Source organism: Nycticebus coucang, chromosome 18 (assembly GCF_027406575.1).
Source record: "Nycticebus coucang isolate mNycCou1 chromosome 18, mNycCou1.pri, whole genome shotgun sequence".
In the NCBI taxonomy this organism is placed as follows: Eukaryota; Metazoa; Chordata; class Mammalia; order Primates; family Lorisidae; genus Nycticebus; species Nycticebus coucang.
This window is the reverse complement of record NC_069797.1, coordinates 28797290-28818688: the sequence shown is the minus strand read 5'-3', so window position 1 is coordinate 28818688 and position 21399 is coordinate 28797290. Positions and strand designations below refer to the sequence as shown.

General features: G+C 49.8%; 1 protein-coding gene across 2 annotated transcripts in view; it reads right to left on the bottom strand.

Moving 5' to 3' along the window:
• RTN4RL1 (reticulon 4 receptor like 1) overlaps positions 1-21399 on the bottom strand; it is a 75156-nt gene that overhangs the window by 34409 nt on the left and 19348 nt on the right. Inside the window, exon 1 of one of the 2 annotated variants that reach the window (XM_053568516.1) lies at positions 9118-9423. The exons of the other annotated variant lie outside the window; for it this stretch is intronic. The gene's annotated coding sequence lies outside the window, so the exon portion shown is untranslated. Of the gene's footprint in view, positions 1-9117; positions 9424-21399 lie in introns of those variants that run through there. 2 annotated transcript variants of the gene reach the window in all.

Below are 21399 nucleotides of genomic sequence, written 5' to 3'. Positions count from 1 at the left end.
GGCTGTTGGGAGGCAGTGCAGTTATCTATGAGAGCACCTAGCAGGTTACATTCCCTGAGGCCAGCCCAAACCCACTTCAGCTGGGGCTCTAATCATTGCCCCAATCCTGGAAAAGGGCCACCACTCAGCCCCAGGACAGGGAGCCAGGAGTGACATCATACAAGGCAGACAGCACACGGGCAGTGCCTGTGGCTCAAAGGAGTAGGGCACCAGCCCCATATACTGGAGGTGGTGGGTTCAAACCTGGCCCCGGCAAAAAAAAGGAGACAGCACAAGCCATGGTTAAAAGTCCAGACTTTGGGAGGAACTCAGCTTTGAATCATAGTTTGTCATTTAATGTCTACATGCCCTTGGCCAAAGTCCTTAGCTTCTCTGAACCTCAGTGTCCTCATCTATGAAATGGGAACATTAATAATACAAGATAATTCTCACATAACAATTTGGCAAAATGAAAGGAAAATTAAAAAAAACAAACAGGAGATCAAATGAGCTAATCCATGTGCAGCCCTTACTTGGTACCTAGCACAAACTAAATGCTTAATAAGCAGTTATTTTGCTATCATCATGGCCCTCTCAGATCAGACTCCATGTGCTACAATTTAATAACATCTGTTTCTTTATATTTATTTTTGCAGTTACTTTCTATTTATGGCAAATAATACTGAGTCTCCATTTACAGAAGTGTTATCAAGTTTGCTTTCTAAATACGTTTATTTAAGCTAAAGTGGGTCAATCTACATAAGAAAAAAGAAGTTGCAAAAATAGTGCAGGTGATGCACAGATGGGTGAGACGCTGGGAAGGTGTGCGGCAGAGACTAAAGTTTGGGGAACACCCAGGTAATAACCTGTGTGTAAAGACAGAAGGCAGGCCCAAGACGTGCCCTACACTCACCCGTCGCCTGTTCTGGGGCCAGCAACTGTGGTTGAGACCCTGGCGACCTTGGAGCCTGCCCTTCAACATCTTCGTGGTTTCTCCCCGGCGGAAGCCCCCAGCTTCCCTGAGGATGACTTTCCCAAAATGAGGGAGCCGTGAAGAGCTCCCAAGGCCCCTTGCCTGCCTGCCTCCCCCGGGTTCTGGTGATCCAGGAGGGGACCTAGGAGTGACCTGTGGACGCTGAGAATGCCGAGGAAGGGGGGCTGGGAAGGCAGAAAGCTCTGGCTGGGGGCTGGGGATGGGGGAGCAGGCGTGGGTGGGGTGTGGTCCCTTTGAGGAGGGAAGCCAAATGTTGTCTTTCCACAACTTCTAAGGAGAGCCTCGGAGCAGTCAGCAAACAAAAACACCACCCAGGCTTGAGCCGAGGTGTTACAACTCTGTCCCAGTTGCTTGGCAACCGTGCAGGTGTGTGATAGGGCGAGCGGTGTTCCCAGGGAGCCAACCAGCGCCCGCGGGGCCGACCCGGGTGGGAGGGGTGGGCGGAGGGCGGGGCCCGCGGGCCCGCTTCTCGCATCCGCTGGCGCTCGCACCATCCGCCAGCGAAGGGAGGAGCCGCCAAGGCCCCTCGAGTCGAGGCTGGGGCGGCTGCCAGGCCCTGCTGGGCTGCATTTAACCCCGCGGTGTCCCGGCCTCAGCTGCCTCTGGGCGTCGGCTCGTTGGCGCGAAATCGGTAGCCAGGACCCCCGCCGGCCTCCCGGACCTGCCACACAACGTGCAGAGCCAAGAACCCCTCCCTCTCTAGGATCTGGGCTCTCCCTTGGCACATAAATACACTTTCTTCTGTCCCCAGAGGTGACAGGTACTAATGGAGCAGAAGCCTTCAGAGGAGAGGTTTGGTGGACTCCCGCAATAGCCGTTCAGGCGGAAGCGTCCAGGTGGGTTTGGCAGCGGCCTCCCAGCAGCAACAGCAGCAGCAGCAGCTGAGAATAGTAGCTAAGAGCTCTAGCTTGGATTCCAGCCGGTGACGGACGGGTTGTGTAACCTTGAGGGAGTCTCTTAACCTCTCAGTTTGTTCGTCTATAAATTAGATGCACTTTATGGGGCTGCTGTGCAGATGAAGTGAAATAATAACGCATATAGAACAGTTAGCTTGATGCTTAGCAAATATTTAGCCCTCAGTTAATCTCAGAAAAAGAAATAGTTCTATTGGGATCTAGTTCTAGTTGGATCTAGTTCTATTGGAAAAAGAATAGTTCTGTTGCCACAAGGCTCCAATCAGAGACCACAGTGTTTCAAGCTTCCCAGCCTGCCCCAATTCCAGTAATCCCTGCAGGGAGAGTCTCAGCGTTGGGACCCAGGGAAGAGGGCTGGTCTGTCTGGCTTTCTTACATGGTGGCTGTGCCCAGCCAGCAAGTGTGGCCTCAGCATTTGCTGCCTCTTGGCACCATTTGCCACAATCCTAAAGAAATACTGAGTGAGGGTGTGGGCAAGAGTGGCACTGCCTCACTCACTCCACCTTCCCTAGGCTTTTTTCTCTCCCTCTGAAGAAGTATTCTCCATGGGATCCTCATCAACCTGCTCATCTGCAATTCAGCAGGGCTAGGAAAGAAAAGAGGGGAGACAGGCCAGCCAACTCCAGGTATTTTGCCCAGTAAGACAGCCCTTGTCCTTGAAGAGCACCTCCCCACCTCTTCCTCCCTCCTCTATCCTTGACTTCCAATTACCAGGCAGGCTGACATGGAGGTAGTGCTCATACAGGAAGTATGTGGAGAAGGAAACCTCCATGACTGAGGCAAATTCTATCTACCTTTCTGGGAGGCTCCTGGGAAGTCACGCTGAACTCCAGGGGCTGAAGACCCAGACTCTTTGTCACACACTTGGCCTGGATATGCCTCAAAATCCTGGCACTCCAGTAATCCCAGCACTTTGGAAGACCAAGGCAGGAGGATGTTTTGAGGCCAGGAGTTTGAGACCCCCACCTCTACAAAAAATTAAAATAAATTTTAAAATTAACTGGGCATGCTAACACATATCTGTAGTCCTAACTATTTGGGAGGCTGAGGCAGAAGGCTGGGCCCAGGAGTTCAAGGCTGCAGTGAACGATGACTGTTATACTTCAGCCTGGGCAGCAGAATAAGACCCTGTCTCAAAAAAAAAAAAAAAAAAAAGCCTTGTACTTCAAATCCACTTAGCTCAGATATGTTTTCTTAAAAATATTAAACTCCAGGGGCGGTGCCTGTGGCTCAGTCGGTAAGGCGCTGGCCCCATATGCCGAGGGTGGCGGGTTTGAACCCGGCCCCGGCCAAACTGCAACCAAAAAATAGCTGGGCATTGTGGCGGGCGCCTGTAGTCCCAGCTGCTCAGGAGGCTGAGGCAAGAGAATCGCTTGGGCCCAGGAGTTGGAGGTTGCTATGAGCTGTGTGAAGCCACGGCACTCTACCGAGGGCCATGGAGTGAGACTCTGTCTCTACAAAAAAAAAAAAAATATTAAACTCCAATTCCATAGACTCCCAGGGAGCCTTTGACATTGATATTTATATATATATATATATATTTTAAAGCTATTGCTTTTCAGTGGAAAGCTAACATGTTAACAGTGGTGCTTACCTCTGCCTTGGGTATTCCCCTCTCTCCATTTCTTTATAGTTTTCTACTATCAAATTCTCCACAGATGACATATATTACTTTTATAGTAAAAAAAGATAAACAAAAAAGATTAATTAGTGGGCCCACTCAGCAACCTGTTTAAATCCTTATCAAAAGGGGAGCAGAGTTCCCCAAGGGACCCAAACTGGCCCCTTTCCCTGGCTACTTCCTGGAGGGCATACCAGGCAGGAAGGGTGGGGGGCAGTGATGGGATAAAATGCTCTAAATGAGCCCTCTGTGACCCTTCAGGGAATGGCTATGGTCATAGTAGCCAGGAAGAGGCTGGCAGCTTCCTGGGAGCCACTTGCCCAGGTCACCAGTCAGAGATTGCCTTCTTAGGAGGCCTGGAAAGGAAGCTGACTTCCTCTTGGTATTTTCCCTTGGTTCACCTTTGTCTTTTTAGAGATTTCAGGGAAATGGGGGAGGCGAGATTGTCTCTCCCTCGTGCCCTGCAGCCGCCTCTCATGCAAGTTGGCTGACCTACCCACCAGACCTGGCTCCAAGCAAGTCACTGCCTCCTTCCAGCTCAGCCTGCTCCAGCCTGAGTGGTGGCTGGAACTGCCTGTGGTGGGCATTACCCTAAGTCCTCTGTCCTTGTCTCAGCTTTGACCACTCTTCCCCCTAAGAAAGCTCTAGAACACTCCCTAGAAGGGGAATCAGCAGGATGCCAGAGAGGAAAGGGTATTAACTCTATTTGGAAGCCTCTTCCAAAATAACAGTGAGACTTCACAGGTGCTGACCACAGGTCCAGCACTACCCATGTAAAATCCTCAGCCATCCCAATAACCCCAGGGGGTGAGGGGTTACAAGTAGACAGTGACAGAGCAAGAGCCAAATCCAGGTCCTCTTTCATAGGGCTCTTGCACATGACAGCATTTTCTCACCGTCATATCCCCAGTGCAGAGCCTGGCACACAGCTGGTACCCAACAAATACAATTATACACCTCTTAATGACAGGGATATGTTCTGAGAAATGTGTCATTAGATGATTTTCTTATTGTAGGAACATCACAGAAGGTACTTAAGAGACCTAGAGGCTATAACCTACCACACGCCTAGGCTGTTCGGTATAGCCTATTGCTCCTGGCTACATACCTGGACAGTACTGAATACTGTTGGCAATTATAACACAATGGGCTGACATGGTGGCTCATATCTGTGATCCTAGCACTCTGGGAGGCCAAAGCAGCTGGAGCTCAGAAGTTCGAAACCAACCTGAGCAAGAGCAAGACCCCATCTCTACTAAAAATAGAAAAACTAGCCAGGCATAATGGTGGGTGCCTGTAGTCCCAGCTGCTCAGGAGGCTGAGGCAAGAAAATTGCTCAAGCCCAAGAGTTTGAGGTTGCTCTGAGCTATGATGCTATGGCACTCTACCTCAGTTGACAGAGTGAGACTCTGTCTCAAAAAGGAAAAAGAAAAATAGAGGCCGGTGTCGTTGCCTAAGCTCAGGAGTTCGAGACCAGCCTGAGCAAGAGTGAGACCCCCATCTCTAAAAATAGCAGGGCGTTGTGGCAGGTGCTTATAGTCCCAGCTACATGGAAGGCTGAGGCAAAAAAATTGCTTGAGCCCAAGAGTTTGAGGTTGCTGTGAGCTATGATGCCCTGGCACTCTACCCAGGGCAATGGTGTGAGACTGTCTCAACAAAAAGAAAAATTATAACACAATGGTATTTGTGTATCTAAACATAGAAAAGGTACAGTAAAAATATGGTATAAGACAAAAAATGGTAAATGTATAGGGCATTAACCGTGTATGGCGGTTGCAGGATTGAAAGAGGTTCTGGGTGAGTCAGAGAGTGAGTGCTGAATGAATGTGGAGGCCCAGGACAGAACCATACACTACTGTAGACTTTACAGAAACTGTATACTTAAGCTAAATTTTTCTCAGAAAATAAACTGAATGTTAAAAAAAAAGTTGCATGACAACATTACAATGGCTACATCTCTAGGTGAAAGTAACTTTTTTTTTTTTTGAGACAGAGTCTCACTATGTCACCCTGGGTAGAGTGCCATGGCGTCACAGCTCACAGCAACCTCAAACTCTCAGGCTCAAGTGATTCTCTTGCCTCAGCCTCCTGAGTAGCTGCGACCATGGGCACTCACCACAGTGCCCGGCTATTTTTTGTTTAGCAGGCCCTAGCTGGGTTCGAACCCACCAGCCAGGGTGCATGTGGCTGGTACCCTAACTGCTGAGCTATGGGTGCCAAGCCAAGTGAAAGTAATTTTTTAACTCCATTATAATCTGGATGCAGTGGCTCATCCCCATAATCCCAGTATTTTGGGAGGCCAAGGCAGGAGGATTGCTTGAGGCCAGAAGTTCAATACCAGCCTACACAACATATCGAGACCCTGTCTCTAAAAAAAATTTAAAAATTAGCCAGGTATGGTGATGCATGCCTATAGTCCCAGCTACTCAGGAGGCTGAGCCAGAAGGATTGAACCCAGGAGTTCAAGGCTCCAGGGAGCTATGATTGTACCTCTGCACTACAGCCTGGGTGACAGAAGACTCTTGTCTCTTTAAAAAAAAAAAAAAATGGGACCATTGTCATATATGTGGTCCATGGTTGGCTGAATTGTGGTGATGTGGCCTTTAATAGTCTGAAGAGTCTATGCCCCTTACCCTCCATCGTCCAATGGACTTTCCCAAACTTCAGCCCAGACAAAGCATCATGTTCTGCTCATTTTAACCAAAACTATGGGAAGGGCAGTGCTACAAACCCTGGGACACCTCCTTGGATGCCCTCACCTTCTGCAAGAGGTAGAAGCCAAGCATTCTTAGAGCTGCAGCCTGCTAGGGTACCCTGGAAGGGCAGGTCAACACAAGGCAAAGGGAGGCTCAGGAAGGGGCTAGTTTCTCATAGTTCTATCTCAAGCATCCAGAAGTGCAGCAACCAGAACACCAGCCAAATGCCTCTGGGAGCAACAGTCTCTGGGAGGTGGGTGAGCTCTGCTGAGACTCTCCAGAGAACACTTTTCGGTAATGATACCAGTGAAAGCTGATTGCAGTGATACTAACAAAGTATCCCCAGCCTTTCCCAAGGCCCTGCACCTAATTCTATACTCATGACTTGTTACATTTTTCATGAAAGGAGGCCCACAAAAACTTCAAGTTCCACAAAATCTGGATGTGGCTCAGAGTGTGAAAAACTAAGAACACCCTTTACCCATAATGAGGCCACACCCTGTCCCACCTGGCACAGGGAAGCTGGCTTCCCCAGCAGAAGACCAAGACCCAGAGTAGAATAAGGCCAGCAGGTGCCCTGAGGCCAAAGAAACCCCAGATTGTGTATCAAGTCCATGTAGACACCAAATGCATGTGGGAGGGGTGGGCGGCACATTTCCCTCTTCCCCAGTCACAATATCACAGAGTCCAAAAAAGTTCTTAAATAATCTTGGACCAGGGCTCCTTTTGAGAAAGTGATGAGAGCCCTGGATGCTCCCGCCCTTAAAATGCACCCACCTATTATTTGAGGGGGGCTATGGATGCCTGAACCCACTAGCTAGTGCTGCAAAAGTCAAAGTCCATCTCCTAAGTCCTCTTCACTTCCTCAGACCTCTCCTGGGCTTTGCATTACATGTCCTCTAAATTCCTTCCAAAACTAAAATTCTGATTATTTCTGCATTCATCTTCTGCAGGCCTGAGCACTCTCTTCAAGCCTTTGAGGAAAACAAGAGGAAGGGAGCTCACTTACGCTGAACACCCCTTCCCCAGGACAAGCATTGTTCATTCATTGATCATTTGATTCTCTCAATAACCCTAATGGGGCAAATATTTTTGGCTCTTTTTATTTATTTATTTATTCTTTTTTTTTTTTTTTTTTTTTTTGAGATAGAGTTTCATATGTTGCCCTCAGTAGAGTGCCATAGTGTCACAGCTCACAGCAACCTCAAACTCTTGGGCATGATTCTTTTGCCTCAGCCTCCCAAGTAGCTGGGACTATAGGCACCTGCCACAATGCCCAGCTATTTTTTGGTTGTAGTTGTCCTTGTTGATTGGCAGGCCCGGGCTGGATTCGAACCTGCCACCTCTGGTGTATGTGGCTAGCCGCTTAGCTACAGGCACCGAGTCTATGTATTTATTTTCTAAGAGTCTGCCCAGCCTGGAGTACAATGGCTTATTCATAGGTCACTGCAGACTCAAACTCCTGGACTCAAATGATCCTCCCACCTCAGCCTCCTAAGTAGCTGGGACACAAGTGCATGCCACCATGCCTGGCTGTTTTTAAATTTTTTGTAGAGATGGAATCTTGCTATGATGCCCAGGCCTCCCAAAGTACTAAGATTACAGGTGTGAGCCACTGCATCTGGCCTCTTTGCTCCTTTTTACATATCAAGAAACTCTCCTTAGCTGGGCATTGTGGCGGGTGCCTATAGTCCCAGCTACTGGGAGGCTGAGGCAAGAGAATTGCTTAAGCCCAAGAGTTTGAGGTTGCTGTGAGCTATGACGCCATTGCACTCTACTGAGGGTGACATAGTGAGACTCTGTCTGAAAAACAAAAAAAGAAAGAAACTCTCCGGTCAGGTGAAGGAACTTCCTGGAAGGTGCATGATAAGTGATGGGGCTTGGAGTTGAACCTGAGTTGGTTGGACTACACAAGCCTGTGTTTCTACCACCAAGGTGCTTAGCTCCCTGCATGCATGCACAAATGACCTTGATCCCCTCCTTCTCATACACGCTGTCAACTCTGAATGGAAAGAGGGGTCTTCTCCACTACCTCTTGCACCTTTTGGCCTCAAGCCACCTGTCTCCCACTCTCTGTCCCCAGGGCCTAAAGCTGCCTGGCAAATGGGAAATGAGGATACCAATGCCAACCATATGGGTTAAATCCTACTAAGCCCCACCCCTCGTGGGGCCACTGTTTCAATGGGGGGACAATTAATGGCTGTGGTTCATTATTGGACACTTATGCATGGGGCAGCATAAACCAGGTTTCTATTTCCAACTTAAAAGCCCAGATTAATCGCCCTGAGCTGGTTCTGTCACACACAGGGATATATTTTGTCCTTAGAATTTACAAGTAGTTCCATCTGAGAAATAAACAACCAGAGATAAAAATTACATTGTCACAGTGCTGGTGTGATAGATGTAGGCAGCAAGCTGATGTGGTCTCACTGAGCAGGTGTTCCACAGACAGAATCCACCAAATGAGACCTGGAGGAGCCCCAGGTAAGGAGAATGAGATGCTGATGGGATCTCAGCCACATGGGAAGTGTAGAATCTCTGCAATTTACATTCCATCACTCTAAATCACAGGGTTCCACTGTCAGCCTCCTGTGCTGGGGTGAGAGGTTGATTGGCAGGAGACCTCCCCCGGCTGCCCCACCTCTCAGCGGCAGACCTCAGGAGCTCTGCCCTGCAGAGACAGTGGGATGGCCCCAGCTGAGGAACAAGCTGGAAGACACTTGGCAATAACCTTGACAGCTCTATCATCTCCACCAAAATACCAGCCACTCCCACATCTCTTCTACTACTGGCAGAAGGGAGCTAGGCCTACCTGTGGAAGAAAGCCACTTTGGATAATGCCATGGGAGATCAGGTTGGATCTGGGGTCAGAAAATAATAATAATAATAATTAATATTTATTTAAGCACTTACCAAGTGCCAAGGGCTCAGCAGTCTGTGAAGCACTCAGTATGGGTTATTTGTATTAATCCTCGTGACGACCCCATGAAGCAGGTGCTACCATTAACCTTACTATAGGTGACAAAACTAAGGTTCAAAGAGGTTAAGGGACTTGCCCAAAAGTCCCTGGTGTGAATTTAATGGTGACCCCAAAAAGATATGTTCATGTCCAAATCCCTGGAACCTGTGAATGGGACCTTATTTGGAAAAAGGGTCTTTGCAGGGCAGCGCCTGTGGCTCAAAGGAGTAGGGAGCCGGCCCCATATACCGGAGATGGTGGGTTCAAACCCAGCCCTGGCCAAAAAAAAAAGATCTTTGCAGATGTAATTAAGGATCTTGAGATAAGTTCATCCTAGATTACCCAGTGGGGCCCTAAACTTAATGACAAATTTCCTTATAAGAGATAAAAGAGAAGACAGAGAGAAGCCACATGAAGACAGAGGCAAAGACCAGAGTGACGCAGCCACAAAGATGCCGATAAGCCACCATAACCTGGAAGAGATGAGAACAGATTGCCCCTCCAAGCCCCCTGAGCGGGCACAGGGCTGCTGACACCTTGATTCCAGATTACTTATGGCCTTCCGAAATGTGAGAGAATAAATTCCTGTGATTTCACAACCACCAAGTTTGTTGTGATATATCCCTAACAAAATGAATACAATCCCACAGCTCACAAACAGCAGAGGCAGGCTGACCCCCTATTCGGGCTCTGCTCACCTGGCAATGATGCCAGGCCAAGTCCTGGGCTCCAGACCCAGCTCCACTGCAGCTGAGCTGTGTGACCTTGAGGAAGCTACCAAGCCTCAGCCTCCTTATCTGTAAAATGAGGTGGTTGGACAGGTAAGTGGCATACCTCAGAGGCTGCCACTTCCAGCAAGAGGGACAGACATGGTTCTGCAAAACATAGTCAGGTGCCAAGAGGAAAAAAGGCTCAGTCCTGGCGGGTTCCAATCCAGCCCAGGCCTGCCAAACAACAGTGACAACTACATCAAAAAATAGCCGGGCATTGTGGCAGGCACCTGTAGTCCCAGCTACTTGGGAGGCTGAGGCAAGAGAATCACTTGAGCCCAAGAGTTTGAGGTTGGTATGAGTTGTGATGCCATGGCACTCTACCCAGGGTGACGGCTTGAGACTCTGTCTCAAAAAAAAAAAAAAAAGGTTCAGTCTACAGGTGTGTAACTGTAATTGGTGCAAGCTTTTGTCCACAGCACCCTGCCTCCCGACTCTCCAGCCCTATGCTTGGATAGAGCTGGCTCAGCCCCCTTCTCTATTTAAGGGTGGGCTCGTGCCCAATTGACACATGCTCCCAGACCTCTGTGCCTGGCTCAGGGCTGAATTTGAGCCAGTGGTATCAGGCCCACAATTTTTTTTCTTTTTCTTTTTTTTTTGAGACAGACTCTTACTTCATCACCCTCAGTAGAGTACTGTAGCATCATAGCTCACAGCAAACTCAAACTTTTGGGTTCAAGTGATCCTCTTGCCTCAGCCTCCCAAGTAGCTGAGACTACAGGTGCCTGCCACAATGCCCAGCTAGTTTTTCTATTTTTGGTGGAGACAGGGTCTCACTCTTGCTCAGGCTGGTCTCCAACTCCTGAGCTCAGGCAATCCACCCATCTCAGCCTCCCAGAATGCTAAGATCACAGGCATGAGCCACCACTCCTGGCCAGGCCCACAATTTTTATTCAAATCGTTGGGGGAAGAGAAGTTCTCTCTTTCTGGAAGGAGGGACAGATGGAAACCTGGTGCTGCTGGATCCTTCTGAGAATGATGCCTACTCAGGGGAACCATGCCAAGAAGCTGGAGAAAAATAAACCAAGTCCGGTGACACGGGGTAATCGAGTTGTACCTGAAGATGAATCTTTTCATTACATGAACCTGTTAAGTTTCCTGTTTTGTTCCAACAGTTTAGGTTTCTCTCATTTGTGACCACAAAGTCTCAGTCCTCAGGCCCCCGGATGTGGCTATTTCTAAGTGTCCTCCTCTGACTGGGCTCTAAAGGAAGAGAAGGATTATCCAGCTGAGTGGGATGGGCGGGGGCAATATTCCAGGCAGCACAGTCCGCACGTGTGAGGACGCTGAATGTGTGGGGACACCAGCACACGTGAAGAACAGAAAGAAAACCAGTTAGCATGAGGGGAAAGTGCTGTGAAGTGAGGATGGAGAGACAGACGGGGGCCAGATCACATGAGGTCAGTTCAAAAACCCCGTTAAACCGGAGGTCTCTCTTCCAATAGCTGTGGGAAGCCATGAAGGATTTTAAGCAAAGTGATGTGATCAGATCATGTTCCCTAACACCCCCTGATTGCAGTGAGGAGACTAGAAATGAGAGAAGAATCTAGAACATCAATTAGGAAACTACTGCAATGGTCCAAGCAAGGGATGTGGGACCCTGGCTTAAGATGGTAATGTGGGGGGGACGGAGAGGAGGGGATGGATTTAGACAATGCGCAGGGGATGGACCCAGTTGATGGAAGATGACGAGGGAAAGGATGACTCAGTGGGTGCTCAGCATAGAGCGAACCAGATCCCTCACTGTCCTAGATTTGGATACTTCTATTAATGTGGCCAAAAATTATAGAGGCTTTTTTTGGGGGGGGCACATCAAACTTTCTGACTCACTGTGCTTGCAGGCAGATGCTTCTGCTCCTAATAACCCTTACTGGGACAAGAAGTCTCTACTGTGAACGAGCCAGAGAAGTTCTGGGGTCTCTGGCCAGCTGCAGGACCACAGGCTCAAGAAGGCTGCCAGGACATCACACACAGACTGAGGCCAGAAAATCACTGAGGGGGACTGCCTTTCAAAACCGAGAAAGCGATTGTGGGCAAGAGATACATACTCGCTCCTTCCGCTAGGCCAGTGAATTTTTGAGAAAAGAGAAATGTTAGGAGAAATGTCACTACGTTATACTACCTTCCTCTCTGTTTCTAGAGGCTTCCATGCCCCCTACCATGTCCTACTTTCAGTTCCTGAGGATGATTCCAGACACTAGAGAAGAAACCCTCCTAGGTGGAGGCTTCAGAAGGTGGTGTCTGGAACACAGGCCAAGTCTGAGCATCTGAGCAAGGATCCCTCCTTCAACAGAGATCAAGTGGCTACGGACAGGCATTTCTCAAGCTTTCTCTATGTTTTAACATCCATCTTAATGATACCATTAAAAATAGCCATCACTGGCCAGGTGCAGTGGCTCATGACTGTAATCTCAACACTATGGGAAGCTGACGGGAGGATCAATGGCGCTCAGGAGTTCCAGTCCAGCCTGAGCAAGAGTGAGATGGGATCTCTACCCAAAATAGAAAAAATCGGGACAGCGCCTATGGCTCAGCTGGTGGCACGCCGGCCCCATATACCGAGGGTGGCGGGTTCAAACCCAGCCCTGGCCAAACTGCAACAAGAAAATAGCTGGGCATTGTGGCGGGCGCCTGTGGTCCCAGCTACTCGGGAGGCTGAGGCAAGAGAATCACTTAAAACCAAGAGTTTGAGGTTGCTGTGAGCTGTGACACCATATCAAGGGCAATAAAGTGAGACTCTGTCTCTAAAAAAAAAAACAAAACTTTAAAATAAAAAAATAAACAGAAAAAATCATTTGGGTGTGGTGTGCACACCTATAGTCCCAGCTACTCTGCAGGCAGACAGGAAGATCACTTAAGACCAGGTGTTTGAGGTTGCAGTGAGCTATGATGTTACCACTGCACTCCAGCATGGGTGATGGAGCAAGACCCTGCCTCAAAAAAAGAAATAAATAAATAAACAAAACCAAAAACAATAAAAAATGGTCATCATGGGTTGTACTACGACGTGAACATACTCAACGCCACAGAACTGTACACTAAGGTTGGTCTTAAAGTGCTGGCCTCAAGCTATCCTCCTGCCTCAGCCTCCCAAAGGGCTGGGATTACAGGTGTGAGGCTGGCCAAAGCTGAGGTTTTCTCTGTCATTCTGTCCTACTTCCTAAAGAATCTGAGCTGTGTGCCCAGGAGAGAAGATGGTGTGTACCAACCCTTTCTTTAGGAATACCTCTTCATGACAAGCAGTTACACTGGACAAGCGTTTGGACTGCGTGTAGGGAATGAGTCTCTCTGGATTCAGAGAGAGCCAACCTGTGTGGGATTTGGATGCTTGACCTTGGCCAATTAGTACTTTGCTCAGTGTAACCAACCGAGTTGCAGACTCAATGCAATTCAGCAAACATTTATCAAGAATCTCAGCACCAGCTGATTTCTGTCTGTTTGATAAGTGCAATGAAGCTCAGCCTTCTCTCCAGATTAGAGTTATTTGTATTTCAAGGCAAAAAGATAGGCTTTAAGTACCTATAAGAGGCAGTAATAGATGCTTGGGGATGGGTAGGCATCAGGCTGGGACGGAAGGCATGGGGCTGAGGAATGGCCAGTAAATCAGGCAGGACCTGGCTGGAGACAGCGAAGCCAGACAAAGCCTAGGGATTTATTTATTTTTTTTTTTTTGAACTTCCCCCCACTTTCTTTTTAACTGAAAAGATAATGCATGCACATAGTAAAAAAATTTTTTTCAAAGAACACAAAAGTATACAATGAAAAATGTCTCCTTTCCTCTCCTAGACCTCCAGTCCCCAGTATCTTTCTTCAGAGGTATCCCACTGTTAGCAGTTTCTTTTGTGTCTCTCCAGAAAATTTCTATCACGTACAAGTATATCTTCCTTTTTAAAACCCAAATGGTAGCATTGTATATTACCGCTGCTTTTTTGCTTGGTGTGCATCTTGGCATTCGTGCCATATCAGCGCACATAGAGTCACCTATTTCTCAGAGCACAGAAGCCCTGCATGGGGGTGTACCCAATTGATCCCCTAGATCTACTGCTGGCATTTAGATTGTTTCCGATTTCTGCTATTATAAGCAAAGATAACACGGGTCCTAGTCTATATGCATTTCTGCCCACAGGTACAAGGGTATCAGTAAATTCCTGGAAGTGGAACTGCTATATTTAGGTAGCTGTGTGACTGTGACTGAAAAGTCCAGTCGAAGCTTTATCTGCAGGAAAGGAGATGGTGTGTCCTGAGCCCTGCTCCCACCCTCCTTCCTTAGGCACAAAAGCCCCCACTTCCCTCATGACATGTGGCTACAATGGAGCAAGCATTTGGACTTCATGCAGGGAAAGAGTCTTCCAGATTCAGAAAGAGCAAAACCCATGTGGTTGGGGACCCAGTTGGGGGCTAAGAGTATAAAGACACCCCCCTCGAGTTGGGGGCTAAGAGCACACAGAGGGATTAAAGCGCGATGATGCAATGCCTGGCACATAGTGGTGCTCCATCAGCACGAGCTATTGTTGGCATTATTATTATTGCTTGTTATGATCCAGAGGGAGCCCTGTCTTGCCAGGGGCCAGGAAAGCTCCCAGAGCTCTTCTGTCTGAGAGTCCAGTGGATTCGAAGGCACCAAAGTGGGAGCCTGCTCTTGGAGCTGGATGAGAGCTGAGACAGGCAGTTCCCACTTATCACTGCTTGGCATCTGGAACTCCCAGGCCTTTGCCAGTACCTAATAAACACCATACTTCATGCCTTGCCACTGTCACCCACACATCCCCTGACGCCTGCTGACGAGGCCACCGCACACAGTCAGCATTTCACCCCGACATACGACTCCTTCATGACCTGCTTTCCTTTTTAAGTGGATACAGCCTGAATGATGTCACTGTGATACAATAAAACTACAGTTGTTTACTCCTTGGGGTAGGGCTGGGTGGGTAGGTATATCAGAATTTACACATCCAAAAAAGAATTAGCCTTGACTTGGTGGGGGGCAGCAATCAGACCTAGATTCAATTCCTGGTACCGACACCAGCTCTGTGGCCTTGGGAATTCATGTAACTTCCTTGGGCCTTAATTTTGTCACCTGTGAAATGGGCTAAGATATTGTTAATGGGATTACTGGATCAGTGAGCAAGATAATGGATTATTTATTAATTTTATTATAGAACTGCCTTATTCCAAAAATGATACCAGGCAGTGAGATAAATGCCCAGCACATAGTAATGGTTCAGTAAAGTATCAATTTCCACCCTTGTGTCAGAGTGGTCACCTTCAGACCCAAGCCCCCTATTTCAAAGTACCACCATTAATTGAAATATTTCTAGTACTTCCTTGTGAGAAAGCTGGCTCAATTCTTTAGTCCCATCTCGCTTTGAATCTAAAAAAAAAAAAAAAAAATTCCCAACAACAAAAACAAATCACATTCTGCAAATTGTTCATCCCCTTTATTCACAACACAGAGCTTCAAATTACTTTTGGCCTTTTCCAAAAAATCAAACCCACCCTCAAAGGTCAAGGATTCGCCTCTGCTGAGGCTATTAAGGGGAAAATGCTGTGAGATCTGGAACAATTTCCCAGGAAGAACTCATCAGTCCTTTTGAGCAAGCCCAGCAGAACTGGAATAAAATCATAGCTCCCACCCCACCCCACTCCGAACCAGCCCATTCCTTGGGACACTTACACTTGAACCTCTTTGCGGGAAACTCCTCCTCACTGCTTCCAGGTCCCACTCTGTGGACTGCATTTGTAGCCTCTGGGGTAAGAGCCATTTTGCTGCCTCTGAGTAGTGTGTGCTCAGGTGGATGCTAGATACTGGGCATGAGGAGGCACTACGGAAAGGAAATTGATGGGCAAGAGTTTGGGAGGATGGAGTGGCCTTCCTTCATCTTTGATGGGGATAGTGGGAAGGCCTCTATCTCCAGGAATGGGAGGCCTCAGGTGCAGGGCAGTGTCTCCCTGAGCCCGAGCCCATTGTCACCACAGACCCACCAAGCCAGAGGAGAGCAAAGCCCTGCCCAGGGCATATGTAGGGCAAGTACTGCCCATGGCCTGAATATCCTCAGCCTCATCCCCAGGTATTTTCAGACCAGACAATGCCAAAGGATGCACTCTACCCTCTCTTGCCAGCTGGTGAGCACACTCATCCCAAAACTGGATTTGGGAAAAGCCTTTGCCCCACCTAACCTCACAGAAGGCTGAGGACAGTGAGGCCAAGTGGAAAGATTCCAGGCCTGGATTCAAATCCCTGCTGAGTTGCTGACTGACCTGGTGACCTTGGACAACATGGGCAGGCCCTGCTGCCTCCCACCACCAAGCCTCATTTTCTTCATCTAGGAAAGGGGATAATACCTGCTTCGGTAGGGGGAGTGGTGGTCAGAAAGGAGACATAAGAATTAAATGAGATGGCTTGATGCCCACAGTACAGTGGTTATGGTGTCAGCCACACACACCTAGGTTGGCGGGTTCGAACCCAGGCCAGCTAAACAACAATGACAACTACAACAAAAAATAGCCGAGTGTTGTGGCGGGTGCCTGTAGTCCCAGCTACTTGGGAGGCTGAGGCAAGGGAATCGCTTGAGCCCAAGAGTTGAGGTTGCTATGAGCTGTGGCGCCAAGGTACTCTACCAAGGATGGCAAAATGAGACTCTGTTTCAAAAAAAGAATTAAATGAGATGATATAGGCCCTCCACAGATGGCAGCAAACATCCCCCAGGCTCCGTGTCCAGAGTGTAGTGGCTTCCCTGCTCTTATTGGAGGCCTGGGACTGTGCTCTGAGCCACAGCCCCAGACTTGGCTCTGAGAAGACCTTTGGCCTTCACTCTTTCTCCTCCTGAAGGCTCATCCACAGATGAGGGGGCTGACTTGCTGTCACTGGAGTCCCATTTACCAGAAGGCAGCAGAGTAAAATGGGTATATGCCTGGCATTCCATGGGCGGTGCCTGTGACTCAGTGGGTAGGCTGCCGGCACCATATACTGAGGGTGGCGGGTTCAAACCTGGCCCCAGCCAAACTTCAATAAAAAAATAGCTGGGTGTTGTGGCAGGTACTTGTAGTCCCAGCTACTTGGGAGACTGAGGCAAGAGAATCTCTAAGCCCAGAAGTTGGAGGTTGCTGTGAGCTGTATGCCACAGCACTCTACTGAGGGCGATAAAGTGAGACTCTATCTCTACAAAAAAAAGGGGTATACCTGGCATTGCATACTGAAGAAATACCTCTGTGTCCTTCCTATCCCTCTCAGATAGCTTGCCGCAAAATCTACAAAGATAAACAAGTCCTTATCTTCTTGCTAATTGGTTCAAATCGATTGACCTTACAAGTGGGTCTAATGTACAACTGGTAAAAGACAGCCCATATGCCAAGCAACCGGTGCGCTTAACTAGCTGTCGCTCAAGCAACTGAACAAGGCATATTAACCCAAATTTCTCTGACTGCCTTCTCCTGATAGGCTGCAGAGCCAGCATCTCCCCTATTGGGCTAACATTTGCTGGGTCAACAGGCCTGCTTGTAGGCACCTGGATCCTATTAGGTGGGTGGTGATAACACCAGTATAGATTCCTCGGAGAGGAGGCAAGACCATTGAGCTTGTGACAAGAGTTTCTGGGCCCTGCCCTTCCCTGGCTCACGGTGCCTGGTGGGAGATAGGGCTGAGTCCCAAGTGTTGGCAAAGGAAGAGCAGGAAGGCAATTTTCCTGGTACTCATGATCCGGCTTCCATTTGCCTTTTGATCTGTTTCCTCACTTGGCCTTCTCTCAGGAAAGCTTGTGTCTGTCTTATTGAACCCATCTCTGAGGCTGGGTCACCGCTGCTTTCCAAGTGGGAGCTGATGTTCACTCTTTTATCATTGCCAGTGTCTGAAATAGTCCAGAAACTGGTAAAGACAAGAGACACCAGGAGATGGCCTAAAAATCTTGGCCAGAGTACGGATAAACAGCAGCTCCCCCGGCCTTACCCTCCCTACCCCCAACTTCCCCCTGCAGAGGGCTTGCTGCTTCCCTCCCCCAAAAACTGCCCCCTGCCCCCAACTTTTCTCTGCTCTATTAATAAACCTCAGCTGAGATCCTTCCTAGCCCCTTCCTCGGGGTTTGATCCTCACTGCTTTGCCTTATCAGTCTTGCTTTTCACAAGCACTTAAATTCATGAGAAAAGGGAAAAAGTGAAATCAGATAGAAATGCAGGTCTGTTTGCTGTTTTCTCCAATGAAATGGTTCTGGGTAAACAGCAGACGCCTTTGATGAAATCCCAGCAGGCTTAAACAATAAAGCTGGTTACAAACTCAATCTGGCGGAGATATCAGATCTGAAATTGTTTCAAAAAACATGTCAACATTTTCTAATGCTCCTAAAAAAGAAAAAAAGAAAGAAAAAAACTTCCTGGGTTGCCCACTGTGGTGCTGGGGTCAGGGAGACAGGACAGGGCAACCCTGGGTTCTGCTCAGGCCCCCTGGGCCTTTGTGTACCAGTAGGGAGAGATAGGAGCCCAACAGCTGCAGATGTGTAAATGGCCATTTCAGAGTCATTGCCCCAGTCAGGCAGGGGACTAGCATCCCCTGTGCACACCACTGCACCGTCCTGCTGCCAACGTGGCTTCCCTGCCTCCACCCTTAACTTCCTATTTTCCATTCTCTGTGTTGCAGCCAGTGGAAGCTTTTACAAACATAAATCAGATCATGTCATTCCTTTGCTTAAAACCTCTAATACCTTCACAGTGCACTTAGAATCAAATCTAAACTCCTCCCAGGGCTTTTAAGACCCTAAGGGATCTGCCACTGCCTACTTCTCCACTCACTACCTTCAACCTCCCTGGCCTTCTTCCCAATCTGAGAACACACTGATTTCTTTCCTGATTGTGGGCCTTTGCACCTGCTGTTGCCCAGGATGCTTTTACCCCACCACATTGTCACTGGTCAGCTTCCTGAGCACCCTGGCTAATGTTCTCCTCTCCCCAGCCAAGCACAATATCACATTACACTTTTATTATCTCTGCTAAATCCAATCACTATCTGAAATCATTTTATGTGTTTACCTACTGTTTCTCCTTTGGAATGCAGTCCCTCTGCCTCCCTGCTGGCAGCCTATGAGTGACACACAGTAGGTGCTCAATAATTAGCATGAATGACCAGCGATGATGTCATCACTGCTCCAGGTATCCTCCAGGGCAAAGACCAGGAGGCCTGGAGTAGGGCACCATAAGGATACCTTGCCTCTCCCTATCGGCCTGCCTAGCCCGGGCAGGCTTTAGGCCGCCTTGGAGTTCAGGCCTGAGCTGGGGCTGGGATGTCCCCGCCCAGACTCACACAGCGTCTGTGAGGGGAAGTGTGCGGGGCCGCGCGGGTGGGGAACAGGGGCCGGCCACGCTCCTCGCAGGCCTCCTTGGGAAAGCTGGCCTAGGTGCGCTCTTGCCCGCCACGCAGGTGTGGGGCCGGGCGGTGCTTGGGGCGGACGACGATGTCACCCCCGCGGCGCAGGCCACCCCACCCCCATCCCGCCCCAGGCCTCGATCGATCCTGCCGCTCGCGGCCTCATTACCGAGGAGAGCTGCCGGGCTGGCAGGGGAGCAGACGGCTGTGGAGGGGGCGGGGAGGCCTCCTTGGCTCCCCGGCTCGGATTAAATATTTACTATGTTTTGTTTGGCCTTGGGGGAGGAGCAAGGAGCGCTGTCGCGTTGATCCCGGGCTGCCCGGCGAGGCCCCGGGCGAGGGCGGTGCCCAGGCTCTGTACCCCAAGTCTCCGGCAGGCGGCCCGGCCGAGAGCGCCCCCGGTGCGCCCGGCCCTCGGGGCGGGGATCTCGCCCTCCCGCGCCGCCGGCCCGCGCTGACAGATCTGGGTTACTGCGCGTCTCCGACGCAGGGAGCCGCAGCCCGTCCTGGAATCGTTCTGTCCCCGCGGCATCGTCCGCAGGACCCGCTAACCCCGCTGGGGTCGGTTCCTGCCCGCAGACCCCGCCCACGGGGCCCCACGCGGCCCCGGCCCGCCTGCCATCGAGCGCTCAGTGTGTAGCTATTCAATCCCAGCAGCAGCCCCACAAGGCTTCCCTCTTCCCATTGTACAGACATGAAACCTGAGGCACAGAATGGGGTGGGGGGGACAGACTGGAGACTTAGGCCTTCCCCTCACCCCCAAGCCTGGGCGGCTCTTCACTGGGCTCTCCTGGGATTTAGCCACTCAGGTCGCCCAGGAACCTTCCTTCCCAAGTGCATGAGCGTCCTGGTGTGCTTGGGCCCACCAGCCTTTCACCATTCTTCCAAGAAAGAAAGGGACAAGGAAGTGGTCTTCTCCCCACAAGGACCCTCCAGCTTTGCAAATGCTCCAGAAAATGCCTCCCATATTTCCACAGGAACGGGCATCCTGCTGGGCAGAGGCCACCACACCCAAGACCCCTCCCCTTAGGGAGCAGAGAGCCTGGTGTGCATAAAGAGGCGTGCCCTCCCCGCCAGTCCCTGCGTGTGTATGTATGCTGTGACACATCCTCTTACAGTGGTGACCACTCCACGGTCCCCTCACAGAGATGTACACTCACCCCACAGAGCTGCTCACTTCACTCTACACATGACACACACACTTGCCCACCTCTATCTGCCTAGGTGCACAGATAACACATAACTACATGTGTGTTCACTAATATAAACACACAAACACAAAGAACCTCCCCATCCCTACACACGTGTGTGTGTATGCGGCATTCATACACAAAGACAGTTCCCCCACCTCCACCCCATACATGCTAGGGCACACACACAACCAGAACTCTTCTTCCTCTTCACCCTGTCCCTGCACACATGCACATATATGCACTCAAGTGCCCACTCCCACCCCATCCCTATTCATGTGTCCCCCTACACACACACACACACACACTTTCTCAGGCACACACCCATGTGCGCTGACTGCGGGCGGCTGGGGAAGAGCTGCAGCCTCCAGCCCTGCTCCTATTTAAAGAGAAGCATTGCTGGAAAAGGAACAAAAGCAAAGCTGGCTATAAATAGCCACCTCTCTCCCCGCTTTTCCTGCCCTCTGGCCTCACGGCCTTGCCTCTTCTCTCCTCACTTTCCCTGCCCAAGGCCCAGAGCATCCAGGGCAGGCCTGTCACTAGGGGCAGATAGTGGGGCCCTGGAGGCCATGTGATCACGCTCTGACCACTAGAGTTGGTCATGGCCTGGTTGGGTGGGTGCCAGGACACAGGCTGAACACCTGCAGTGGCCCTGTGTGCACGTGCCCAGCACAGAGGGAGAACAGGACTCTTGGGCCATGGATGCTGTGTCAGCAGAACTGCAGAGGTGGTGGCTGGGGGTGGGAGGACGGGTCTCCCCTGCGGCAGCCACCACTGCCCCCAGTGTTCTCTGCCTGGCTAGGCCAGGCCTTGGTTTCTGGGTTGGCTTTTGGTTTCTGGATTGGCCCAGAGCCAAGGATATTGGATATCCTGTCAGAAAATAGCATAAAGCAGAGAAAATGGTCAGGACAGGAGGAAGGGAGAGAA